The following is a 26,828-nucleotide window of genomic DNA, read 5'->3' on the forward strand; positions in this document are numbered from 1 at the left end:
TTACAGATATAGTCTTCAAATTTGGGGTGTGTAACGGAATTTGGAGCAAAAATAATTTCGTCAAATGATATTGAAATCGGTTCAGGTTTGGATATAGCTCCCATATATATTTTCGGCCGATTTCACATATTTGATACCCCAAACACGATATGTATGTCTGATTCCAATGAAGTTTGATATAAGTGACGGAATTTAGTACAAAGAATATTGCCAAATTAATTTTGAAATCGGCTGAGGTTCGGATATAGCTCCCATATATATTTTCGGCCGATTTCACATATTTGATGCCCCAAACACGATATGTATGTCTGATTCCAATGAAGTTTGATATAAGTGACGGAATTTAGTACAAAGAATATTGCCAAATTAATTTTGAAATCGGCTGAGGTTCGGATATAGCTCCCATATATAATTTCGGTCGATTACGCCATAATTTTTACATTTTTATAAATTTTATTGAATGAAAGCAAAAAATGTAGGGAATAGCATCAAATTTTAGAATAAGCTTAGATTTGTTCGAATTGGTCACCTTTGGCACGAAATTTAGCCTTCAAACGGTCCGAATGTTGCTCTGCGGTATTTTGGCCCATTCCCGGCGAAGCGCTTGCTTGTGGTGATCGACACGTTGGTATTTTTTAGTACCAACCTTGCTTTCCAAAATACTCCAGACACAATAGTCCAACGGATTGGAATCTGGAGATTTTGGTGGCCATTGTGCGCTGGAAATGAAACGAGGAACCTTATTTTGTAACCATTCTTGGGTGGCGCGGAATGACCATGGTCTGCGGCTAAAGTGTTTGCGTTCTGGTGGCCAACCGAAGGTGCACATTTTCAGCTGAATTCTTTGCAAGTAAACACGATCATTTCGTTTGTTTAAAAACTGCTGGACAAAGAATTTTTTCTTATCGGAAAAAAACCAGATTCGGCTGTTCACCATTTTCGGCCAAGTGAAGCAACTCTTTAGCTCTTTGAGTCTATTTTCTTTCAGTTGCGGTGTAAGTTCTTGCACTTTTTGGAATTTAAATGGCTTTACTCCAAGCTCGTTTTTCAATATTTACCGAATGGAATATTGCGATAGGTTCAGCTCACGAGCAATTTTTTGGCCACTGCAACGCGGATTTCGAACAAGTCGCATCTGTACTTTTCGAACCATTTCTGCTGATGTTGCTGTTTTCTTCCGTCCACTTCCTTGACGTCAGAGCGATGGTACGAGACACAAACGATTTATTCACATTTAAATGCTGGAGTGCTCTAACGATAGCCACTTGTGGTTTTCCAGCCAAATACAAAAAAATCACACTATCACGCTTGAATTCCATCACGAATAATTTTTTTCTGGAAAATTCTCACCAAAATGCTTTTGTATCCTTTTAAACTATATAATGAGCTGTCACTGGAATAATTTTAACAGCTGTCGGACGAGTGGCTTAGAAATGACAGCAGTCTGAAGTTGGTTGCAGTTTTCTCATCTCACCTTGCATACTTTTTTGGGGTCATACATAAAGATTGGACGTACACCATGTTGAGGAGAACTAGAGAATAATTATGCATTTTGTGAGAGTTATGATTTTTCAGAGACCTAATTAAATCTTCTTAGGAATGAGAAGTTTAAAGAAAATCAAAAACTGATTTCATGTTTTACTCGACTATTTGTTCACTTTTTGGGGATAGGTACGAAAAGCAGCAGGCCAATATTTTCCATAATCGCAGTTGGGCATAGTTGGGCTATATCGGCTATTCGTATCGTTCTATATGACATATATGTATGATTTTACAGTTTTTAATATAACGCGAATAATGTATCCAAGTTATCCAGATGACGTGGGTAAAATGTTCACGCTATCCGTATTCAAATGCAAACATATTAAATGTGGGTCCTTTTTTGTGGTAAAGTCCCCCATATAATATTATTTTTGATTTTCGACTTTATATAGGTTTCGGTCCCATTTCCAACCAAATCAGCAGCAATTTTACGTTTTGGTTTCTGAGTTATTTGTTAAACTCCCCGTAGAAAATATTCGATATATGTCCACTTACTGTCCCCATATAACAACGTTATTTTCTGATTTAAGGAATTTTTAATGGTTCGGACCAAATTTCCAAAGAATTAGCTGTAATTTGGCATTTCGGGTTCTTAGAGCTAAGTTAAATTATCTCGAAACATATGCAATGGTAGAATTCTATATATAGGTGTATTATTGCTTCTTTGGTCTTTGAGAATTATGTGGATTAGAGTTCTTAATTTTCTCTGTCCAATTCTTAATATTTATTTCTTTTAAAATGGGTACTAAATTCCTCAGACTATGTGGCAACACTATCTTTATTGCTGCACTTCAATTGAGTTTTTGTTTGAACTACTCTCCACCACTTCACCTTTTGTATAACACTCTCTTTCATTGCAACAACAGAAAAATATGAATATCTCAGCTTAACAATTGACCTCAGTAACTGAGGCTCAGTGCTTTATGTTCGAAAGATAAACGTCATTTTGTTTTTGAAACTCTCAGATACATATGTAATTTTCGGGATAGATGCCTATTCGTTTTTCAGTTTCGAAATAAAAATACACACTTGGTTGGCATGAAGCCTGAGACGACGAAGACGACGAGATTGATACAATGGGTTATGTGAAATGCATGGCTGGACGCCGCTCGATGTCCAGCAACTGACGTTTCGCAATGAAAATTCTGTTATACGATCCTCTTTTTTTTGGTTGGTGTGTTGGAAACCAATTTATTTAATAAATGATTAATACGGAACCTGTTGCTACCTGCTTCTCATTACTCTGAAGATGCGTTTTACGATGATGTTGCTGCTGTTCCTGCGGCTGCTGCTGTTCGTTTTATTTGTTCGCCAATTCCTTTTCGTTGGCTTAGTCATGGAGATGCGAATTGAATTCTTTATGGTTGGGTATTTTTTCGGCTACCCTATAGGGTGGCGGGATATATTTTTAAATTTCTTTCGAAGAACTTTTGGACTGAGTAAACTAAGAAAACGCTAAATAATTTGTGACAATTTCACATTTTTAAACACTATATCCTGAAATTTGATGGTAAATTCAATTTCAATTTGTGGAGTGCCTTAATATCATGTATAGCTCTTTTCCCAAGTCTTCCCACCAACATCACCCTCTGGAACTTTTTCAAATTTTGTCTCATCGTTTTTACGGCTACCAATTTAAGCAAATTGCTCCCTCACTGAGCCATACCAAGGGCCATTAAAACTTGCAACGGATTGTACCTACCTTCATAGTACTTGGCAGCGAAGAAAAAGAATTCTGCGGTTCATTCGCACCAACAGCATTGCTGCCCTTCCACATCTAACTTCTCACGAACCAGTGAGGATCACTTAACATCGATGATTGATCAAAAACACGTAGGTACATATATTTGCATTCTGTCGGGATTTGTTGTGTGGTGTGTAGTTAGTTCACAATTTTTGTGCGATTCTCCAACCATCGTTTGGTTGCTATGGTGATGTGCTTGTGTGGAATAATCAACTTCTGCTGCTGATGCCGTAACTTGAATGGCCAGAGTTGCCATTCCTTTTTGCTTGTCATTTATGTTATGGATAATGGCTCTATGTTATTCAGATAGTCTGGATAATTTATCTATGTTTCTTGATAACGTGGATAATGTATATACGATATACAGATAACTTCGATAATGTATCTACGTTATCCAAATAACGTGGATAATGTATCTGAGTTACTAGATAACTTCGATAATGTATCTGAGTTACTAGATAACTTCGATAATGTATCTACTTTATCTAGATAACGTGGATAATGTATCTACGTTATCCAGACAACGTGGATAATGTATCTACGTTATCCAGATAACGTGGAATGTATCTACGTTATCCAGATAACGTGGAATGTATCTACTTTATCCAGATAACGTGGATAATGTATCTACGTTATCCAGATTACGTGGATAATATATCTACGTTATCCAGATAACGTGGATAATGTATCTACGTTATCCAGATTGCGTGGATAATGTATCTACTTTATCCAGATAACGTGGAATGTATCTACGTTATCCAGGTAACGTGGAATGTATCTACGTTATCCAGATAACGTGAATAATGTATCTACGCTATCCAGATAACGTGGATAATGTATCTACGTTATTCAGATAATGGTATCTACGTGTATCCAGATATCGTGTATGTATCTAAGTTTTCTCGAGAACGTACAGAGGGTATCTGCGTTATCCAGACAACGTGGATAATGTATCTATGTTATTCAGATAATGGTATCTACGTGTATCCAGATATCGTGTATGTATCTCGAGAACGTAAAGAGGGTATCTGCGTTATCCAGACAACGTGGATAATGTATCTACGTGTATCCAGATATCGTGTATGCATCAAAGTTATCACGAGAACTTAAAGAAAGTATCTGCATTATCCAGACAACGTGGATAATGTATCCATATAACAAGAACAAACATTTCATGTTATTGGCATACTCCTACCCAGGAAATTTCACCATTTATTCCTCCATTTGCCAGCCAACTCTTCGCGCAATCAGAGAATTATTGCAAGCGAGTATGGGATGAAAAGAAGAAAACTGGTATGGTATCATGTTCGATTGCTACGCGTCGCAGCTTAACTCAATTGCACAAAGATAAATATAGAAATCCTATAGATTCGTCGTCTCGACGTTTTGTACCCTTTAAATATGTCAGGGCAACTAACAAGAGATCCCAGAGAAATGGCGAAGGTTTGTGCGTATTTGTGCCTGACTCTTGGAGGTGGCAGCAGCCTACAATGGATGCATACCTATCGCCGTTACACATACAGACCGCAAAACCACCACACCACCGCTCATCACACCTTTTACTTTGGCAGCTATCGCATTAAAGCTGATAGTTTACTATTAATATTGGCCAAGAAGCCAAACGAACGAATGAAATGAACAAAAACCAACAACAAATGTGACCAAGAGTGTGACAACCAGTCGCTGTCCATATGACTGACGGAACTGGCTGTTGTTGTTGATGCTGTGGCAGCGACGTGCCGAGATGACTTGTTGCTGTTGTCTGCAGTGGAGGTTTGAAAATGGGGAATAGGTAGGTTGCTGCCTGGTTGGGCTTGGCCTTAGTTGACTACGTGTGCCACAGCCGCTTTGCTGCTTTTGGTAGTCAGTCCATTGCTTTGAAAGAAAAAAATGAAAACAAAAAGAAAAAGCCAAGCAGGTTTTTATAAAGCCATAAATTTTAAGTTCACACAAAAAACTTGTGTTCTCCACACAGTACCACCGCGCGCACATACCCCAGGTCTTTTCATCTGGTCCGCAACACTACTACTACTGTCATTCGAACTCCTTCAATTGCTGTTATGCCTTTGGATTTGTCGCATAGAACTCGAAAACAGATTAAAAGTACATTTTGTAAAGAAGAGCGTAGGAGGTCGAGGAGAGGGAACAGCAGAGATATGAATTGAATGATTTTCTTGTGAAGAATTTCTGTGAAAATGCTTCTCCATTGTTTTCGAGCCGAAGAAAGTCTGGACTCTAAGAGGCAACAAATCTTTAGATTTGTCCAAACAAATACCAAACACACACACACAAACCTACAAACTTCCGAAAAGCAAAAGAAGAAATACCTCATCTTATATTCATTGGATATTGAAAATACAGAGACAGTGTGTGGGTTGGGAATGTTGTCGGTTGTCCACCGAACGAACTGAACTGGCCAGCCATGGATGATGATGATGATTGTCTTATTTTGTGTTACTTGAAAAATTCATAAGCAATATTAAAGTTGCTGGAGTAGTTTGTTTATTTTCATGGAATTTCGTAGACAGTTCGCTTATTTAGCCAATAAGTTATGGGGCATCCATTGTAAACAAACTTTTCTCTAAGTGTAAGGATGGCGGTGGTGAATCATAAAGTTTCACATCATGTTTGTATGCTTAAGCACACTTTTTAATGGAACAATGTTGCCAATTTGCAAACTGTTTGTAGCTATAAAAAAAACTTCGGGAAATTTGAAGGGCAGTGTTATTCACAATACAATTGTACCAATAATATATTCACGTCCTTTAAGAAAATAAAGTAAATCTCTATAAATTACATTTATTATCTGTGTTTTACAGATAACGTAGATGGATTATCTATTGCTTATAGATGATGTAGATACCATATCCAGTTTGTCTCGATAGCGTAGAACATTATCCACGTTATCTGTAGTCATGTATAAATTAGCCACATGGACAGTTATCTGAATATCGTAATCTGTATGACGTAGGTACAATAAATTCGTGGTCTTCATAACATAGATGTATTATTCACATTATACGTTATATGGATAACGTGGATGCAATCCGCATTGTTTAGATTCTCCTAATCTGGATAACGTAGATGTGTTATCCAAGTTATCTAGATACAATAGATAAATTATCCAAGTTATCTGGATACAATAGATAAATTATCCAAGTTATCTGGATACAATAGATAAATTATCCACGTTATCTGGACAACGTAGATGCATTATTCACGTTATCTGGACAACGTAGATACATTATCAACGTTATCTGGACAACGTAGATACATTATCCAAGTTACCTGAATGTCGTGGATACATTATCCACTTTATCTGGTTTACGTAGATGTACTATTCACGTTATTTGGATAACATAAATACATTATCCACGTTATCTAGATGCCATAAATACATTATCCACGTTATCTAGATGCCGTAGATACATTATCCATGTTATCTAGATACCGTAGATACATTATCCATGTTATCCAAACACATATTAACATAGACATTATTTAGATAGCGTAAATACATTATCTACGTTATTTGTATATTGTAGATACACTATCCACGCTATTTGGATAACGTAGATACATACCGTAGATACATTATCCATGTTATCCAAACACATAGATAAAATATTCACATTATCAGATAACAAATATGCATTCTCTGGATAACATAGACATTATTTAGATAACGTAGATACACTATCCACGGTATTTGGATAACGTAGATACATTATCCACGTTATTTGGTTAACGTAGATATCCATGTTGTCTAAACACATAGATAAATTACCCACACTATCAGATAACAAGTATACATTATCTACGTTATTTGGATAACGTAGATACATTATCTACGTTATTTGGATAACGTAGATGCACTATTCACATTATTTGGATAACGTAAATACATTATCCACGATATATGGATATTGTAGATACATTATCCACGTTATTTGGACAACGTAGATACATTATCCACGTTATGTACATAACCTAGACACATTGTCCACGTTATTTGGATAATGTAGATACATTATCCACGTTATTTTGATAACGTAGATACATTATCCAAGTTATCTGGATAACTTTGATACATTATCCACATTATCTGGATAAAGTAGATACACTATCCTCGTTATTTGGATAACGTAGATACATTATCCACGTTATTTAGATAACGTAGATACATTATCCGCGTTGTCTAGATAACGTAAGTATATTATACAAGTTATCTGGATAACGTAGATACATTTATCTGTATTACCTAGTTATCTGGATAACGTAGACACATTATCCACATTATTTAGATGACGTAATACATTGTATAGATAACGTAGATATATTATCCATGGCATTTGGATAACGCAGATACATTATCCACAGTATCTGGGTAACGTAGATATATTATCCATTTCATTTGAATCCCCTTTTTGATGTCTGAACTATTATTTTTCACTTCTCAAATCTGAAGTTCTTACTGTTTATCCTATATTTGAAGTCATGTCTTAAATATTAAATTAATTTAAAAATCACAATAAAATTTCCCGAAAAAAAAAACACTCCCCTTGCTGTGAGAAATTCCAAAACTTTTATTAACCAAATCCCCCCTAACCCCTGACCATTTGCAACGCCTTGGTTATTATCATCGCCTTCGTCATTGCCGTTTTTATTTCCGTTGCCATTAAAAAGAAGCTTGTTACCAGGGCATCCATCCATCTGTCTTTTACATATGGACCGAGCCATGATGAGGATAATATTATTGCCTTGGCTTGGTGGAATTGCATTGCAACCATGACCCTATCTGGTGTGGTGGTGGTGGTGGTGGTGGTGGTGGTTATGCCATGCCTCCTAGTTGAGTCGAATCAAAATCACAAAGGAACGAATAAAACAAAATCACAAGAATAGTTGAAGAAGGATGACTATAGAGGATAATAGGAACACAAGTTAGTCTCGAAATTGAGTGAGGCCGACAACAAACGGCCAAGCAATATGGAACCGAAACGAAAAACAAGGAGGAGAATCTCAAAAAGAAAAACGGGTGCAGCTTTCCAAGTATGACATAGCATTATTTATAAAAGATATGACAGATATTCATTTAGTCTCCATGGATATTTATAACCATTCTTGGTGTCTTTTTTTGCTTTGCTAGTTCGAATGACTGTAAACGAAAGGGGGGAAATGTTGGGGGAAAACAACACGATGTTGGAATACTCGTTTTGATTCCTGACTTGTATATTAAAACAAGCCATATGAGTTGAGGCTCTCCGCTCCTTTACGGCCTAACTAGTCAAGAACGCAACAGCAGCAGCCAGCCAGCCAAGCCTTGCCTTGCCATGCTTCTGAATGATTCTTTATTTTTTAAACCTTGGTCTTTGCAAGAAAAAGTCATAATTTGTATCTACTTCTTCTAGCTCTTCTAAAATCACAGTTTGTCATTATGGCCTGGCTGGTTGGCCTGTTCCATAGATGGCCGTATGTGTGACGTTTGTTGTCTGTCGTCTATACGTTTGTCCCGACCGTCCATCCACGTAATGTGTTCTTTTGAAAACTGCATTGCTGTTGTTTTGTTTGTTGTATTTCTGTTTGTTTGGCTGAATCGCTCGCTCTCTACTTTGTTGGTGGTTGGCTGACTGGCTGGTGTCTTTTCATCTTTTCTCCTTAACATAATGAAATGTTTATTTAGTTTTATCACTTTTTAGAAAATTTCATTTACAAACGTTACATATTTCACACAACACAAACACATGGGCACAAACATACACACACACAGTTTGAATGCACTCGCTTAGTCGCATAACAAGGCGAGCCATTAAAAAGGCCATTCATATTACCCTACCGCATTGCTGGTGGGGCTCGGAAATAATACTTGGGACTATTTATTTAGGCTTAGAATACAAAATTGTTATTTGGGAAAAGAGAACTGTGAAGCTGATATCCTTCGGAGGATCTTCGGAATCACAGATAAGGCTGGAAATAACTTCCAATTTAAAATTCATATCGGGCTTCTAGTGAAGACCTCGTGGTTTTCTGATAATGGTCTCATGGTCTTTTTGTGAAGACCTTTAGGTCTAGTAAAGATCCCAAGCTCTTCTAGTGAAAACCTCATAGTCTTCTAGTTAAGACCTATAGCTCTTCTAGTGAAGACCCGAAGACTGTTCTGGTGAAGACCTCTAGATCTTCTGTTAAAGACCTCTAAATCTTCTATTGAAGATCAACTCTTCCAAGGAAGACCTCAAACTCTTCTATTGAAGATCTCAAGCTCTTCCAAGGAAGACCTCAAGCTCTTCCAAGGAAGATCTCAAGCTCTTCCAAGGAAGATCTCAAGCTCTTCCAAGGAAGATCTCAAGCTCTTCCAAGGAAGATCTCAAGCTCTTCCAAGGAAGATCTCAAGCTCTGGCGAAGACCTCAAGCTCTTCTGGCGAAGACCTCAAGCTCTTCTGGCGAAGACCTCAAGCTCTTCTGGCGAAGACCTCAAGCTCTTCTGGCGAAGACCTCAAGCTCTTCTGGCGAAGACCTCAAGCTCTTCTGGCGAAGACCTCAAGCTCTTCTGGCGAAGACCTCTAGCTCTTCTGGCGAAGACCTCTAGCTCTTCTGGCGAAGACCTCAAGGTCTTCTGGTGAAGACCTCAAGCTCTTCTAGTGAAGACCTCTTCTGGTGAAGACCTCACGCTCTTCTGGTGAAGACCTCACGCTCTTCTGGTGAAGACCTCACGCTCTTCTGGTGAAGACCTCACGCTCTTCTGGTGAAGACCTCACGCTCTTCTGGTGAAGACCTCGAGCTCTTCTGGCGAAGACCTCAAGCTCTTCTGGTGCAGACCTCAAGCTCTTCTGGTGCAGCCCTCAAGCTCTTCTGGTGCAGACCTCAAGCTCTTCTGGTGAAGACCCCGAGCTCTTCTAGTGAAGAAGACCTCTAGCTCTTTTAGTGAAGAAGACCTCTAGCACTTCTAGTGAAGACCCCGAGCTCTTCTAGTGAAGACCCCGAGCTCTTCTAGTGAAGACCCCGAGCTCTTCTAGTGAAGACCCCGAGCTCTTCTTGTGAAGACCCCGAGCTCTTCTAGTGAAGACCCCGAGCTCTTCCAGTGAAGACCCCGAGCTCTTCCAGTGAAGACCCCGAGCTCTTCCAGTGAAGACCCCGAGCTCTTCTAGTGAAGACCCCGAGCTCTTCTTGATGAAGACCTCAAGCTCTTCGGATGAAGACCTCAAGCTCTTCGGATGAAGACCTCAAGCTCTTCGGATGAAGACCTCAAGCTCTTCGGATGAAGACCTCAAGCTCTTCGGATGAAGACCTCAATCTCTTCGGATGAAGACCTCAAGCTCCACTGGTGAAGACCTCAAGCTCTTCTAGTGAAGACCTCAAGCTATTCTAGTGAAGACCTCAAGCTCTTCTAGTGAAGACCTCAAGCTATTCTAGTGAAGACCTCAAGCTCTTCTAGTGAAGACCTCAAGCTCTTCTGGTGAAGACCTCAAGCTCTTCGGATGAAGACCTCAAGCTCTTCGGATGAAGACCTCTTCTAGTGAAGACCTCTTCTAGTGAAGACCTCTTCTAGTGAAGACCTCTTCTAGTGAAGACCTCTTCTAGTGAAGACCTCTTCTAGTGAAGACCTCTTCTAGTGAAGACCTCTTCTAGTGAAGACCTCTTCTAGTGAAGACCTCTTCTGGTGAAGACCTCAAGCTCTTCTGGTGAAGACCTCAAGCTCTTCTGGTGAAGACCTCAAGCTCTTCTGGTGGAGACCTCAAGCTCTTCTTGTGAAGACCTCAAGCTCTTCTGGTGAAGACCTCAATCTCAGACCTGAAGCTCTTCTGGTGAAGACCTGAAGCTCTTCTGGTGAAGACCTCAAGCTCAGACCTGAAGCTCTTCTGGTGAAGACCTGAAGCTCTTCTGGTGAAGACCTGAAGCTCTTCTGGTGAAGACCTCAAGCTCTTCTGGTGAAGACCTCAAGCTCTTCTGGTGAAGACCTCAACCTCTTCTGGTGAAGACCTCAACCTCTTCTGGTGAAGACATCGAGCTCTTCTGGTGAAGACCTCAAGCTCTTCTGGTGAAGACCTCAAGCTCAGACCTGAAGCTCTTCTGGTGAAGACCTGAAGCTCTTCTGGTGAAGACCTGAAGCTCTTCTGGTGAAGACCTCAAGCTCTTCTGGTGAAGACCTCAAGCTCAGACCTGAAGCTCTTCTGGTGAAGACCTCAAGCTCATCTGGTGAAGACCTGAAGCTCTTCTGGTGAAGACCTCAAGCTCTTCTGGTGAAGACCTCAAGCTCTTCTGGTGAAGACCTCAAGCACTTCTGGTGAAGACCTCAAGCAATTCTGGTGAAGACCTGAAGCTCTTCTGATGAAGACATCGAGCTCTTCTGGTGAAGACCTCAAGCTCTTCTGGTGCAGACCTCAAGCTCTTCTGGTGCAGCCCTCAAGCTCTTTTGGTGCAGACCTCAAGCTCTTCTGGTGCAGCCCTCAAGCTCTTCTGGTGAAGACCTCAGGCTCTTCTGGTGAAGACCTCAAGCTCTTCTGGTAAAGACCTCAACCTCTTCTTGTGAAGACCTCAAGCTCTCCTTGTGAAGACCTCATGGTTTTCTAGTGACGACTTCTAGGTATTCTATTTATTCTAGCATTTCTACTTAGACCTTGAGGTCTCTATTAGCAGCGAGATCTTTACTGGAAGACCTCTAGACCATCTAGTGAAGACTTCAAAATCTTCTAGAGCAAAAAATTTTATTCAAGAACCTTGGGTCTCCTAGTGAAGACCTCTAAGTCTAGATCAAGATAGAAAACATATTTCGAAGAAGCTGCAGTTATGTGGATATATTTCCTTTTATCCTTTTTTCATTTGAAAACTGCACATTTTTCCCAATCGACACACACACATTTAGAATGTGTGTGCGTTGGTTTTACCATTGACAAGAGAAAGAATGGCCCGCATCTCTGCCAAGTATGCCACTTTTAGAAAAACACGCCAATGTCTTCATAAACGTTAAATGCCTAATAACAAAAATATTTATGACTGTTTACCTACATAGATACGGTGATATGGTGTGTGGTATCGTATACAAACATACATATGTATAGCTATTTTTGATGCCTAAAAAGGTACATAGTATGTTGGCCGTGTGTGTGCGAGACAGACCGGCAGCCAGAGAGTCGAAACATTAAAAATTCTTAAAAATTTATAACCGAAACAAAAATACAAATAGCGCAGGGTTTCAGAGAAAAAAAAAACAAACAACAACAAACGACGACGACATCTTAATGTAATAACTAGTCAGTCATCATCGCCGCCGCCGTCGTCGTAGTCATAATCTGTGAATTCTTTTTGTCATCTTAGTCCGGCCGTCATATTGCATTTTATCTGAGGCACACACACGGGAATGCTGGATGAATATTTTCACAGGTAACCGACCAACCAACCAACCAACCTGCCACCAACAACAATTATCATCCACAGGTAACAGACCAAAAATTAAATCAGTTCGGGTTTTCCTTTTGGATGAGCTCTTTAACTCCTTGTTTTGTTGGCGTTGTATACAGTGCTGGTGATTTGTTAAAGGTCACCCTAATTTGGGATTTTAAATGGATTATCGGAGATATTGTTTATGAAGAGTTAATTTGTTCAGAGAAAAAAAATCCATTGCTATTCGCATCTTAACTGTAAACAAAAGCATTTGTGTTAAATAAATTCTGAGAAGTCCTTGTAAAATACTGCTCAATTGATTTTTCGAGGATTAATGATAGTTTATGGCGAGACTGAACAGAGATTTGGGAAAATTAGAAATTCTTCGGATCTTCAATAGAAGCCATTAGGCTCACCAATAGCAGAACTTGGGCTCTCCAATTGGATACCACGATGCTGGGATCTTTAGTAGACCTTGAGGTATCCAACTTAGAGACTTTCAGGCTATCTTTAGAAGACAAGAAGGTCTTCACCAAAAAACCTTGGGATCTTCAATAGGAGAACTTGGGGTCTTCCTCTAGAACACTTAGAGGTTCCCATTACAAGACCAATAAGTCTTCACTGGACGACATAGAGGTACTTACCTTAACCTCGAGATCTTGAAGTGTAAACCTCTAGGTCTTCTTGTGAAAACCTCTAGATTTTCTTATGAAGGCTTATAGTTCTTCCTATGAAGACTTCTAGTTCTTCTTTTGAAGGTTTCTAGGTCTTATTGTCGACACCTCTAGGTCTTCTTGTGAAGTTCCCTGGATCTTCTTATAAAGTCTTCTAGGTCTTCTTATGAAGACCTATAGATCTTCAAGTGAAGACCTCTAGGTTTTCTAGTGAAGAAATGTAGGTTTCATGTGAACTCCTTTAGGTCTTCTTGTGAAGACCTCTAGATCTTTTTGTGTAGTCCTCTAGGTCTTCTTATGAAGGCTTCTTCTTATGAAGACCCCTAAGTCTTTTTCTGAAGACCTGTAGGTCTTCTTGTAAAAACTTCTAGGTTTTCTTGTGAAGTCATCTAGGCCTTCTTGTGAAAACCTCTAGGCTTTCTTGTGAAAACCTGTAGTTTTCTAGTGAAGACCTTCTTATGAAGTCCTCTATGTCTTCATTCGAACACCTTTTGGTCTTCTTTTAAAAACCTCTAGGTCTTTTTGGGAAGTCCTCTAGATCTCCTTATGAAGACCTCTAGGTCTTTTTGGGAAGTTCTCTATGTCTTCTTATGAAGACCTCTAGTTCTTCTTGTAAAAACCTCTAGGTCTTCTGTGAAGATTTCTAGGTCTTCTTGTGAAGATTTCAAGGTCTTCTTGTGAAGATTTCTAGGTCTTCTTGTAAAGATTTCTAGGTCTTCTTGTGAAAACCTCTAGGTCTTTTTGTGAAGACCTGTAGGTCTTCAAGTGAAAACCTCTATTTCTTCAAGTGAAAACCTCTAGAACTTCTTGTGAAGACCTGTAAGCCTACAAGTGTAAAACTTTAGATTCCTAGTGAAAAACTAGGTAAGCTAGTGAAAACCTGTAGGACTTCTTGTTAAGACGTCTAGGTCTTCTATTGACAACCTCTAGCCTTACGGGAACAAAAGTAAAGACCTTTAGATGTTCTTGTGAAGACCTCTAGGTCTTCTTATGAAGACCTGTAGGCCTTCAAGTGTAAAACTTTAGATTCCTAGTGAAAAACTAGGTAAACTAGTGAAAACCTGTGGGACTTCTTGTTAAGACGTCTAGGTCTTCTATTGACAACCTCTAGCCTTACGGGATCTTCTTGTGAAGACCTCTAGGTCTTCTTGTAAAGACCGTTATGGCTTCTGGTGAAGATCTCTAGGTCTTCTATAAACATTGAGGTCTTACAGAGAAGAAATTTAGGTCTTATAGATAAGACCTTGAGGACTTCCCTATGTATAGGACCTAGAGGTCTTCTCTATAAGACCTAGATTTCTTCTCTGTAAGACTTCAAGGTCTTCTCTATAATACTTTGAAGACTTCACTAAAATGCCTTGAGGTCTTCACTGGACGAAGAACTTGAGGTCATCACAGTACTTTGATATAGACGTCTTCAGTAGAAGTCTTGAAAGTCTTCTCTGGAATACTTGAAGGTCTTCTCTGGAAAAATTGAAGATCTTCTCTGGATCTTCTCTAGAAGATCTTCTCTAGAATACACCTTTGTGGTCTGTAGAAGACCTCATGATCTTCTCCTAAGCCCGAGGTCTTCACGATAAGATATTATAGATTTCGTGGAAAGATCATAGGGTTTTATAATGTTTTGGAATAATCTTCGTCTGATATCATATGACTTTACGATATTTTCTTTTATGAATAGTGTTTATTTTGTCTTTAGATGCAAATAATGGAAATTTACACAGATTTCAATTTACATTGTAATTATGTAAATACGCACACATACACACACATAGTTACGTACTTTCTACATGCATTGACGCATGTAAGTCACGTATCCATTCCAAAAAGCATGCTTTCATTAAATTTTGTTGGTCGAGGTTGTTACCTTTGCTTATCGATGTGTAAATATATAAATTGTTTGTCTGTTAGATATCTACATTCGAACATAAATGCATCAGACTTTGTATATGTGTATATTTTTAATAACATTTCATAAAAAAGTTTATGGTCTGAGGAGACATAACTGTCTGTATTTAATGCAATGATGGATCAGCCATGTTGTTGATACGTAGATCGCTTTGTAATCAAGAAGTTTAGATTTAAGGAAAAAGTGCTTTGCTTAACTAATACCCGTTTAATCCAGTTTCGTACTAATTTTTGTACAACCCTATAAAACCATGATAGATAAAATTAATTTCTAGACCAACCAAATTTTTCAACCAAATTTGAAGCTCCAACACTGCCATTAACTAAAATCGTAAAGTAGAATTGTAAATATTGACCCTCGTAACCCCATCATGAATCTGTCGCAACAAACACCCGTGATGACGATGAATGTGTGTTGTCCAATCATTTATTGTTTTAAACCAACTATGTACAAACAAATTACATATTTAGTTAAATGCTGTTGACATAAAACATTTGAATATGACTTTTCGATTTAATTTCCCTTTTTTTCTGAGTCAATTTGTTGTCAAATCCAATTTACATCACTTATCTGAAATTGTTTTTTTTTTTTGTCGTTGTTTGTTGTTCATTTTATTGCCTTTGGTTGTTTGAAAATGAATTGATTTAATATATTTTATGTTTGTTGTGGTATTTGAGCTTTTCATTTTTTTTTTTTGTGTTTTTATTTTTATTTAAACAAGAACCACATGCCAAGTTAAAAAGCAAAATGCCATGTTAACACCTATCTCTCCACGAAAAATAAAAACCGAACGACCAACAACCGACGAAGATCACCTCAAGCATCCGCCGCCGCTGCCGCATAGGCGGACAGAAGACATATGGCCAACGTAATTCAGTGGTAATAAACCATATTTCCCCCCATTTAACAACAAGTTCCATAAAGATGTTCCAAATCATGCGGACTGGCTGTCAGTCAGGCAGTACATTCCAGCCGCTGGTCGGTTGGTCGGTCAGTGGTCTACATAAAGGTACTTAATTAAAACTGACTTAAAAAGAGTTCATTACTACCATTCGGCTACTGTGCTTGCTTTTTGCTGAAGAAGAAGAAACAGAAGTTTGGAGCTGGTTTTGGCCTCTTCTTCGGAGTTCTTTAGTCTCTTTCTCTCAGTACCTTTTTTTGAGAATTTTTTATTACCATTTTTTTTTGGCAAAATTTTAATAACTGCCATTGAAATCTGGTAAACCACTTTACAACACATAGGTATGAACTATGTCTGTTTGTGAATTCGGCAATTTTGCCAAATTTCTCTCAGACCATTTTGATCGTGATCTCTTGACTTTAAAATTTTGGTTAAAATTTTACTCTGACATGCCAACAAGTTGTCTGTATCCATCCATTCGTCTGTCTGGTCCACCATACCATAGACTTCTTTACACGCTCTCCATACACAAGCAATGGATCCATAGTTTGTGCCGCTGCCGGTCTTCAACACCCATACTCTACTCTAAAGAATATTCGTCATCGACTAATGTGTGTTGGTTTGAACTTGTCTTTATCGTTACATATACAATGATAAATTTCGAAAACCAAACCAAAAAAAAAAATCTCAAACAAGTTTTGAGATACAAAACAGCCAGGTTTTTTCATAGACTTGCGTTCTCTTTGGTTAGCCTGTTTTTTAGCTTCTCCTTCTACATATATGAGCAGCGTTTTTTTTCGTCTGTATATATATGTCATTACCAACCAGATCATATAGGGTTGCCAGGTCCAGCAAAAGTTTTCTTTACTTTGGTTGGAATTTAAAACAACACAACCTTTTAATCCAGAGCATCCTATTCATGGGCGCTACTCCGGAACATAGAACTACATTGAAATTGATTACAAAAAAAACGTTCTTCGTACTTTGAAACCACGTTAGAGCCATATGGACTGAAAATATGCCTCAGACCGCTTACAATAACTAAAATCAGAGGATATCCTTATAAAAGGGTTGTAACAAAAGGTGGAACTACTAACTGGCTGACTGATTGAGAATCAACGCCCAGACCAAACAGCTGAAGCTAGAATGTTTAAATGTTGCACGATGATCACTCTTGGTGCCTAGGTGTGTGATAGGGCTGGTTTTAGGGTTTTTGAAAATTAATACTAAAAGTTGTCTAGAATGGGGAGATGCATACAGGGTGAGATAAGAAAACTGCCATAATTTTTACATTTTTATTTTAAATACTATTGAATGAAAGCAAAAATGTCGAAAATGTTCGATTTGGTCATCTTTGGCACGATTTCTGCGGTATTTTTGCACATTCCCGGAAAAGTGATTGCTTGAGGTGATCGATTATTTATGGCATGTTTTGTGCCAATCTTGCTTTCCAAAATACTCCAGACACAATAGTCCAACGGATTGGTATCTGGAGATTTTGGTGGCCATTATGCGCTGAAAATGAAGCGAGGAACCTCAGTTTTTAACCATTTTTGGGTGGCGCGAGCTGAGACCTGTCCTGATGGTGCTGAGTCCTGTTGGAATGTCCAAGGTCTGCGACCAAAATGGTTGCGTGCCCAAGGCTTTAATACACCCTCCAGAATATTTTCGTGATAGTATTCGGCATTTATTTTGATGCCACGGTCGATTAATACGAGCGGAGAGCGACCATCGGCTGTTATGGCCGAAGCTTGAGTTCTGGTGGCCAACTGAAAGTGCAAATTTTCAGCTGACCTCTTTGGCAAGTAAACAGGATCATCTTGTTTGTTTACACATTGCTGGACAACGAATGTTTTCTAATCGGAGAAAACCAAATTCGGCAGTTCACCACTTTCGGCCAAGCGAAGCAACTCTTTAGCTCATTTGAGTCTATTTTCATTCTGTTGCGGTGTAAGTTCTTGCACTTTTTTGGAATTTCAATGGCTTTACCCCGAGCTTGTTTTTCAATATTTGCCCAATGGAATATTGCGATATGTTCAGCTCACCAGCCATTTTTCGGCCACTGCGACGAGGGTGTAGATAAAGTCGCTTCTTTATATTTCGAACCATTTTTGCTGATGTTGCTGTCTTCTTCCGTCCACTTCCTTGACGTCGGGCTACGCTACCAGTATCACGGTAACGAGCGATGGTACGAAACAGAAAAGATTTATTCACATTTAATAGCTGGAGTGCTCTGAACGATAGCCACTTGTGGTTTTCCAGCCAAATATAAAAACATCACGCTTGAATTCCATCGCGAATATCTTTTTTTCTGGAAAATTCTCACCAAAATGCTTCTGTATGTTTGTAAACAATATAATGAGCTGTTACTGGAATAATTTTAACAGCTGTCGGACGAGTGGCTTAGAAATGACAGCAGTCTGATGTTGGTTGCAGTTTTTTCATCACACCCTGTACAAAGACGTGACACGCATTAAGATATTCAAATACGAAATTTGAAACAATTCCGGCAAATAATGCTGGTAAAATCATTCAAATACCGAATATTGCGAGGTACCATTGCAATGTAGACCCACATGGCCTATTTACGAGCTTAACCTTCTATCTCAATTCGTTAGAAATATAGACTAATTACAACAGACAGACGGACATCGCTAAATCGACCAAGAATTGTACGCTGATTAAGAATATTTAGCTTCGATAGCCCCTAAAAAAATATTTAAAAATCCCCTTTTCTAACACAGCTAACTTCCTTGAAAAATAATTTTAAAAGTCCACGGTTATAGCTCAAATGGTGTTCTTAAAAAATCCACGCTTATAGCTTTTAAAGTCCTTATAAAAATATTTTTAATCCACAATTATTGATTTGACACCACACTTACCCTAATCCTTGAAATAATCCAATTTTTTAATTGAAAATTAGAAAAAAGTTAATTTTCAAATACCTACATGGCAACCCTTATCTGGTATCTATTGAATTTGAAAATCACATGTCTCACATTTCTCCCAAAAAAACAAAACATCATTATCATCATAAATTTCAACGGGCCGTTTTAAAACATTTCTAACGACATTATAATTTATTCGATAACAACAACGAGAACCAACAACAACATTTTTAAATTATGAATAACCTCAATATTACAACAAAACAAATCTGAAACACAGGCTGCATACATAAATATGACAGAGAGGAATATTGTCGGAGACCTTTTCTCTTAAACACTATTTACATCTCTTAAGAGCGTGAAACTGTCGTATAACAGTTATAACAACTTTATTACCTGTACTCCGCGCTGTTGTTTCGTTCGGCTCGTAAAGTGGTTGTGCGGAATGCAGTAGTTATGTTTTGTTATACAGCCATTTAAAGCAACGCCATGTAAAGAAAAAAAATCATTTATGACGATCATCACGACCATGGCGACGACGCGATCTACATGGTGAAGTCGTCGCTACAGCCGATGTATCGACGACATTGCAGCAAATACGCTGTTCGTGAGCATCTACTACTTGTTAACCCCCTTGCCGCTTAGTAACAATCCACAATTTCATTTTTTGAATTGTTTTCTTATGGTTTCTTTTCGATTTGCCATCTCTTTCTATGCGTAAGATTGGTAAACCCAGCTGAACAGAGGCCAGCGTATAACCAGCAGCAACATCTTGAATCAACGTAAGGCAGGCAGTAAATTGAAATGAATTTAAAACCGCAGTTTATTTTGGTTTATAATTTTGAAAAACGGCTACCCAGCTAAATTAAATTTAGCAGAACTTATTTGTAATTTTTTAAAGCCATTCAATTTTTTTATAATTTTTTAGGACTTTCAGATCCAGGCACATGAATATTAAAATCAGAATTTAAAAGTATGATTTCAAAGAGTATCAGAACTATGATTGTGGAAGATAATTTCACGGAGTATCAGAGCGATAATCGTGAATTTTTTTAAAAAATAATTTCAAAAACAATCAGAGCTATAATCTTGATTTTTTATTAATACTACCAGAGTTTTTTTTTCAAAAACTAATCATGGATTTTTAAAACTTTTTCCAAAAATCATTAGATCTGGAACTGAAGTAGCTATAATTACAGATTTTATGATTTTTTAAGGGCTCTTTTAAAGAATTGAAGAATCATGGATTATTTTTTTAAGAACTAACAGAGCTATTATTGGGTATTTTTATACCTTCACCTACAGAAGGTATATATCATTTGATACGTTCAAAACGTGCCTAGTCGAAATGACGGTTTTAGACCCTAGATTTCCAAATCCGTTTCAGGACATTTGGAGTCGATCTAGCGATGTACGTCCGTCTGTCTGGCTGATGTGCACGATAACTCTCGAAGGGAGTATCCGATTTGGCTCAAAGTTGATACATTGTAATATTTTTGTAAAATTTAGATCAAGTTCGGAAATGGACAATATCGGTCCACTCCTTCTGTTACCTCCCCCACAAAATGTCGACATTTTCAAAAAATATATTTTTTACACATAAAGAGAAACAGTAATCCGATTTTGCTCCAACTTTGCAAATGCTAATATTTGCGTCAGTTCTAGGTCAGGTGCGAAAATGGACAATAGCGGTCCACTCCATCAAGTACCTCTCCCACAAAGGGTTAAAATTTTGAATAATAACAACTCTTATAAAATGTGATGTGAGTGTCCGATTGTCTTTATATTTCACACTTCCAAATAATTTTATTAACCCTAGGTCTGGTGTTAATATGGAATACATCGGTCCACTCCTTCTGGTACCTCCCCCACAAAAGCTCAACATTTTAAATATCCATGAAGCTCATAAAAGCGAAATTAACATCCGATTCCATTCAAGACTGGGTACATATCAATATTTCTATCAACACAAGATCTGTTATAACGATGGTAGAGATCGCACCATTAATTCTGGTACCTCCCGCATATAGGGTTCAAGATTTTGAAAAGCAAATTTCACACATACAAACATTTTTTCTAACACAAGATCTGTAATGTTGATAATGTAAAGTTGATATATATCTGCGAACCCCTCCCGATCCCGATGCGAAATGGACAATATTCCTTCCAAACCTACTCCATAGAGGGTCATCAATTTGAATAATCATAGCAGAAGTCAAAATATATTTAAATAATCAAACATTGGCTGAGGGTATACATCTGTCGGCAAAACCGACTGATATTTTCTAATTTTTTTTTTATTATTTTTTACGGATTGGGTATTTTTTTTCAAGGACTATCAGAGCTATGGTTGGGGATTTAAAAAAAAATTAAGTACAAGTTGCGATAATCATCAGAAGGTGGATTTTTCAAAATGATAATTTCAGAATTTGACGAAGCTATAATTATGGATTAATTTGCAAGGCCACGTTTTCATATAGCCCCCGTATAACGGTACCTCCCAATATTCGGTATTCTGACGATTTTAGCGATATTTTTTACCGGAATTATTTCGAAATTTATTTCATTTCGTATTTTAAGTTCGTAATACTTAATACAGCCTATGACAAAAAATCGAGTACACAGGTTCACGTCTTCGAAAAGCCCCCATATAACGATAACTTCCGATATTCGGTATTTTGATGATCTCAGCGATATTATTAACCGGAATTGTTTCAAGTTTCATAGTTGAAGTTCGTTATGGGAACTTCAATATATGACAAAAAAAGTGTCCATGCAGGTCCATGTCTACGTACAGCACCCATGTTATAGTAACTCCCAATATTCGGCTTTTTGATAATTTTAGCGACATTTGGTGACAGAATTGTTTCAAATTTTGTATTTAAAGTTCGTAATCGGTACTACAATCTGTAACAAAAAATTACTTATGAAACCCCCATACGGGGTTTTATTTGAGAGGTATTTTTCTGCGATTTTTTTTTTAAATTTTTCAAGTTCCTTCGAAATGGTGGAGGGTATTAAAAGTTTGTCCCGGCCGAACTTAGCTTCTTTTTTTTTACTTGTTATTAAGTATTTTCTTTCATTTCTCTTTTACCGCCAAATATTTTATTGACAAATTTTGCATAGAACATAACGGTCTGCTGAGGCTTCCATATAATGGTTCTTCCTTTTTTAACCGCTTACCACACCATCTGAACTCGTATAAAACTTAGCAATTCATTTAGACTCATTTTTTTCTTGTCGTGTTAATTACATTTACATTTTAAACATTTACCACACATTTATTCGATAGTCACAACGCCCATTTGTGTCTGCATGAATGCATGGACATAAGAGTGGAACGCAACAACATATAGTGATAAGGGTATTATGTCTTTGTGTATTGGTTTGTAACATGGAGAAGGAAGCGAGATAGATCCATAGTTACTTTTGAGGATATTCATAAAATAACTTTCTGAGTCGATTTATGCACGTCTATCCGCCTGCCCATGTATTTTTGTGAACAAAATGCAGGTCACATTTGTTGTCCGATCAATATGAAATTTTCCAAAAAAATATTTTTTTGGCCCAAGAACGAACCCTATTGAAATTGGTGAGAATCGGTTTGAATTTAGGTATAGCTCCCACATACATCTTCCGCCGATTTCGGGTTAATTGCGCACCAAATCCCCAATATCAGTGCATTCTGGCACTTCCGACTGAATTCAGTCTCAAAGAAATTATATCAAATTTGGAGAAAATTTGTTCAGTTATAGCTTTTTAATTTTTTTGAATGAAAGCCAAAAAAAAGAATGTCGGAAAATGCATCAAATTTTAGAATAAGATAAGCTTTGTTCGAATTGGTCACCTTTGGCAGGAATTATGGCCAATGAAACCGTCACACGCTGCCCGAATGTTGCTTTGCGGTATTTTGGCCCATTCCAGGCGAAGCGCTTGCGGTGATCGACACTTTGGTATTTTTTAGTGCCAACCTTGCTTTCCAAAATACTCCAGACACAATAGTCCAACGGATTGGTATCCGGAGATTTTGCTGCCCATTGTGCGCTGGAAATGAAGCGAGGAACCTCATTTGTAACCATTCTTGGGTGGAGCGTGCTGAGTCCTGTTGGAATGTCCAAGGTCTGCGGCCAAAATGTTTGCGTGCCCAAGGCTTTATTACCCCCTCCAGAATATTTTCGCGATAATATTCGGCATTTATTCTGATGCCACGGTCGGTTAATACGAGCGAAGAGCGACCATTGGCTGTTATGGCGGCCCACACCATCACCATGGCCGGCGCTTGAGTTCTGGTGGCCAACCGAAGGTGCGAATATTCAGCTGAACTCTTTGGCATGTATATTATTTGTTTACAAACTGCTGGACCACGAATGTTTTCTCATCGGAGAAAACCAAATTCCGCAGTTCACCACTTTCGGCCAAGCGAAGTAACACTTTAGCTCTTTTGAGTCTATTTTTTTTCTGTTGCGTTATAATTTCTTGCACTTTTTGGAATTTCAATGGCTTTACCCCGAACTCATTTTTCAATATTTGCCGAATGGAATATTGCGATCAAGTCGCTTCTTTACATTTCGAATCATTTCTGCTGATGTTGCTGTTTTTTTCCGCCCACTTCCTTGACGTCGGCCTACGCTATCAGTATCACGGTAATGAGCGATGGTAAGAGACACAAAATATTAATTCACATTTAAATGCTGGAGTGCTCTAATATAAAGAAATCACACTATCACGCTTGAATTCCGTCACGAATAACTTTCTTTCTGGAAAATTATCAACAAAATGCTTTTGTACGCTTGTAAACAATATAATGAGCTGTCACTAGGATAATTTTAGCAGCCTTCAGACGAGTGGCTTAGAAATGACAGCAGTCTGAAGTTAGTTGCAGTTTTTTCATCTCACACTGTATATGTTTTATCCAATTTTGTGTTAAAATCCGTCACATGCGTAATATTGACTCCAAAACAATGATATTTGCTACCGGACATCAGATGCAGCTCGAAAATATCTCAGCCAAATTTTATAGAGATCGGTTCAGATTTTTATATAGCTTCGATATACATCTTCATCCGATTTTACGGTTATTGCTCCCTACTCACTCTACTAAATACTCATAGCGATGTAGAGTATCATATACTCGGCCTTGTCCGACTTTTAACCTTTCCTTACTAATTTTGGTATACCTTACACCATATAAGGAGGGTATATTGAGTCAGATTTCGAAATATTTGGTATGCAAAAGCCATTTTCGCTAATAAAAGTTATTTTATCTTCCAATTTAATTTTTTTCTTCAATTTTTTGTTGGTGACCTTTCATTGGATTATTGGCATTCTGCTGGGCTGCTGCAATAATAAGGGCTCTTGACAAGATATGCAGCCTCCTATTAAAAACAATTTCTAAATAACGTTTTTACATGCCTTGAATAGAAAATAATTTTAAAAATCCCATTCACCCTCGTTACACCCTATTACACGCACACACATAAAAACATACAAAACGTTGCCATGCAATTGATGATCATTGATGGCCACAGGAATGGCTGGAAACCCATTAGTTTTAAATGGGTTTCATGTCAAAATATTCGATTTCAGTGGTTTTTGAGGTTTCTCTATTTTTTTTTTTGTCGTTTGTTTTGTTTTTGTTATGTTTGTTGGCAATGTTTGTTCGATACTGGTTCTTGGCCTTAAACCACCCGCAATGAGTAGATTTTTTTATGTTCTTGGTTGAGATAAATGATTGAAAAATTATCATTTTTGGTCACTGCTATGCCGACAATCGGACAGGCATACTTGTGGTCATTTGTGGTGGATGCTATTAGCACTGGAACGACGACACATAATAAATCATGGAATCTTCAAATCGAAAAAAAAATTCTAAAAAATTTGGGAATTTAAATGTTAATTACAACCTTTTTGAGTACTTTTCTTCTGTTCAAAAAAAAAATATTTTTTTTTAATTATGTTAAAAATTAAAATATTTTATAAAAAAAATAATAAAAATTATCTTTTGTTGTTGCAAAATGGCCAGGCTTAAGCCATTTATTTTTGTTTTTTATAAAAACAACGTTTGTTTATTAATGGAGAACGATGGTAATGTTTACCAGGGGGTAAGGCAGGGAATACCTAAGTTTCGGAAATAATATTTTTCCTTAAAAGTTATTCAAAGAAATTAATTTTATTTGCAGAATTTTTGTGTTTTTTTTTTTTTTTTCAAAAAAAAAATATTTAATTTAAAAACAAAAAATTTTTGTCTTGAAAATACTTAAAAAACTTTTCCTGCCAAAAAATATTTAAAACATTAATTTTATCCTTTCCAAAAAAGAGTGTGGGAAATTAAATGTTAATTACAACATTTTTGAGATTTTTTTCTGTCAAAAAAAAACAGGATTTTTAAAATTATGTTGAAAATAATACAGCATGAGATGAAAAAACTGCAATCAATTTCAGACTGCTGTCATTCCTAAGCCACTTGTCCGACACCTATTAAAATTATTCCAGTGACAGCTCATTATATTGTTTACAAGCGTAAAAAAAGCATTTTGGTTAGAATTTTCAGAAATAAATTTTATTCGTGATGGAATTCAAGCGTGATAGTTTGATTTTTTTATATTTGGCTGGAAAACCACAAGTGGCTATCGCTGGAGCACTCCAGTATTTAAATGTGAATAAATATTTTGTGTCTCGTATCATCGCTCGTTACCGTAATACTGGTAGCGTAGCCGACGTCAAGTGGACGGAAGAAAACAGCAACATCAGCAGAAAATCAGTAAAGAAGAAAATCAGTAAAGAAGCGACTTGATCCGAACACCCGACGCAGTGGCCAAAAAATGGCTCATGAGCTGAATTAATCGCAATATTCCATTCGGCAAATATTGAAAAATGAGCTCGGGGTAAAGCCATTGAAATTCCAAAAACTGCAACAGAAAGAAAATAGACTCAAACGAGCTAAAGAGTTGCTTCGCTTGGCCGAAAGTGGTGAACTGCCTTATTTGGTTTTCTTCGATGAGAAAACATTCGTTGTCCAGCAGTTTGTAAACAAACAAAATGATCGTGTTTACTTGCCAAAGAGGTCAGCTGAAAGTGTGCACCTTCGGTTGGCCACCAGAACTCAAGAGCCGGCCATGGTGATGTTGTGGGCCGCAATAACAGCCAATGGTCGCTCTCCGCTCGTATTAATCGACCGTGGCATCAGAATAAATGCTTAATATTATCTCGAAAATATTCTAGAGGTTGTATTAAAGCCTTGAGTACGCAAACATTTTGGCCGCAGACCTTGAACATACCAACAGGACTCAGCACCATCGTACTCAGCAAGCGCCACCCCAGAATGGTTACAAAATGAGGTTCCTCGTATCATTTTCGGTGCACAATGGCCACCAAAATCTACGGATAGCAATCCGTTGGACTATTGCGTCTGGAGTATTTTGGAAAGCAAGGTTGGCACTAAAAAATAACAAAGTGTCGATCTCCTCAAGCAAGCGCTTCGCCGGGAATGGGCCAAAATACCGCAGTGCAACATTCGGGCAGCGTGTGACGGTTTTATTGGCCGTTTGAAGGCCTTAATTCGTGTCAAAGGTGACCAATTCAAACATATTCTAAAATTTGATGCTATTTCCGGTATTTTTTGCTTTCATTCAATAAAATGTGAAAAAATTGAAAAATTATGGCGTTTGACTTTGTTGCAGGCTTTTTATCTCACCCTGTATATATAAATATTAATATGTATGTATGTAATTTTAACATAATAAAAATAATAAAAAAAAATATTTCATAAAAAAATAAAATATTTAAGAAAAAAATT

The 26,828-nt window shown here is 37.6% G+C and overlaps 1 protein-coding gene across 2 annotated transcripts in view; it reads left to right on the forward strand.

Annotated features, from left to right (window-relative positions):
* The window catches only part of LOC101893794 (dedicator of cytokinesis protein 3), a 171,894-nt gene that overhangs the window by 126,299 nt on the left and 18,767 nt on the right, over nt 1-26,828 (forward strand). The gene's annotated exons all lie outside the window — the stretch shown is intronic.

This window comes from Musca domestica, unplaced genomic scaffold (genome assembly GCF_030504385.1).
Source record: "Musca domestica strain aabys unplaced genomic scaffold, Musca_domestica.polishedcontigs.V.1.1 1, whole genome shotgun sequence".
NCBI classification, from domain to species: Eukaryota; Metazoa; Arthropoda; class Insecta; order Diptera; family Muscidae; genus Musca; species Musca domestica.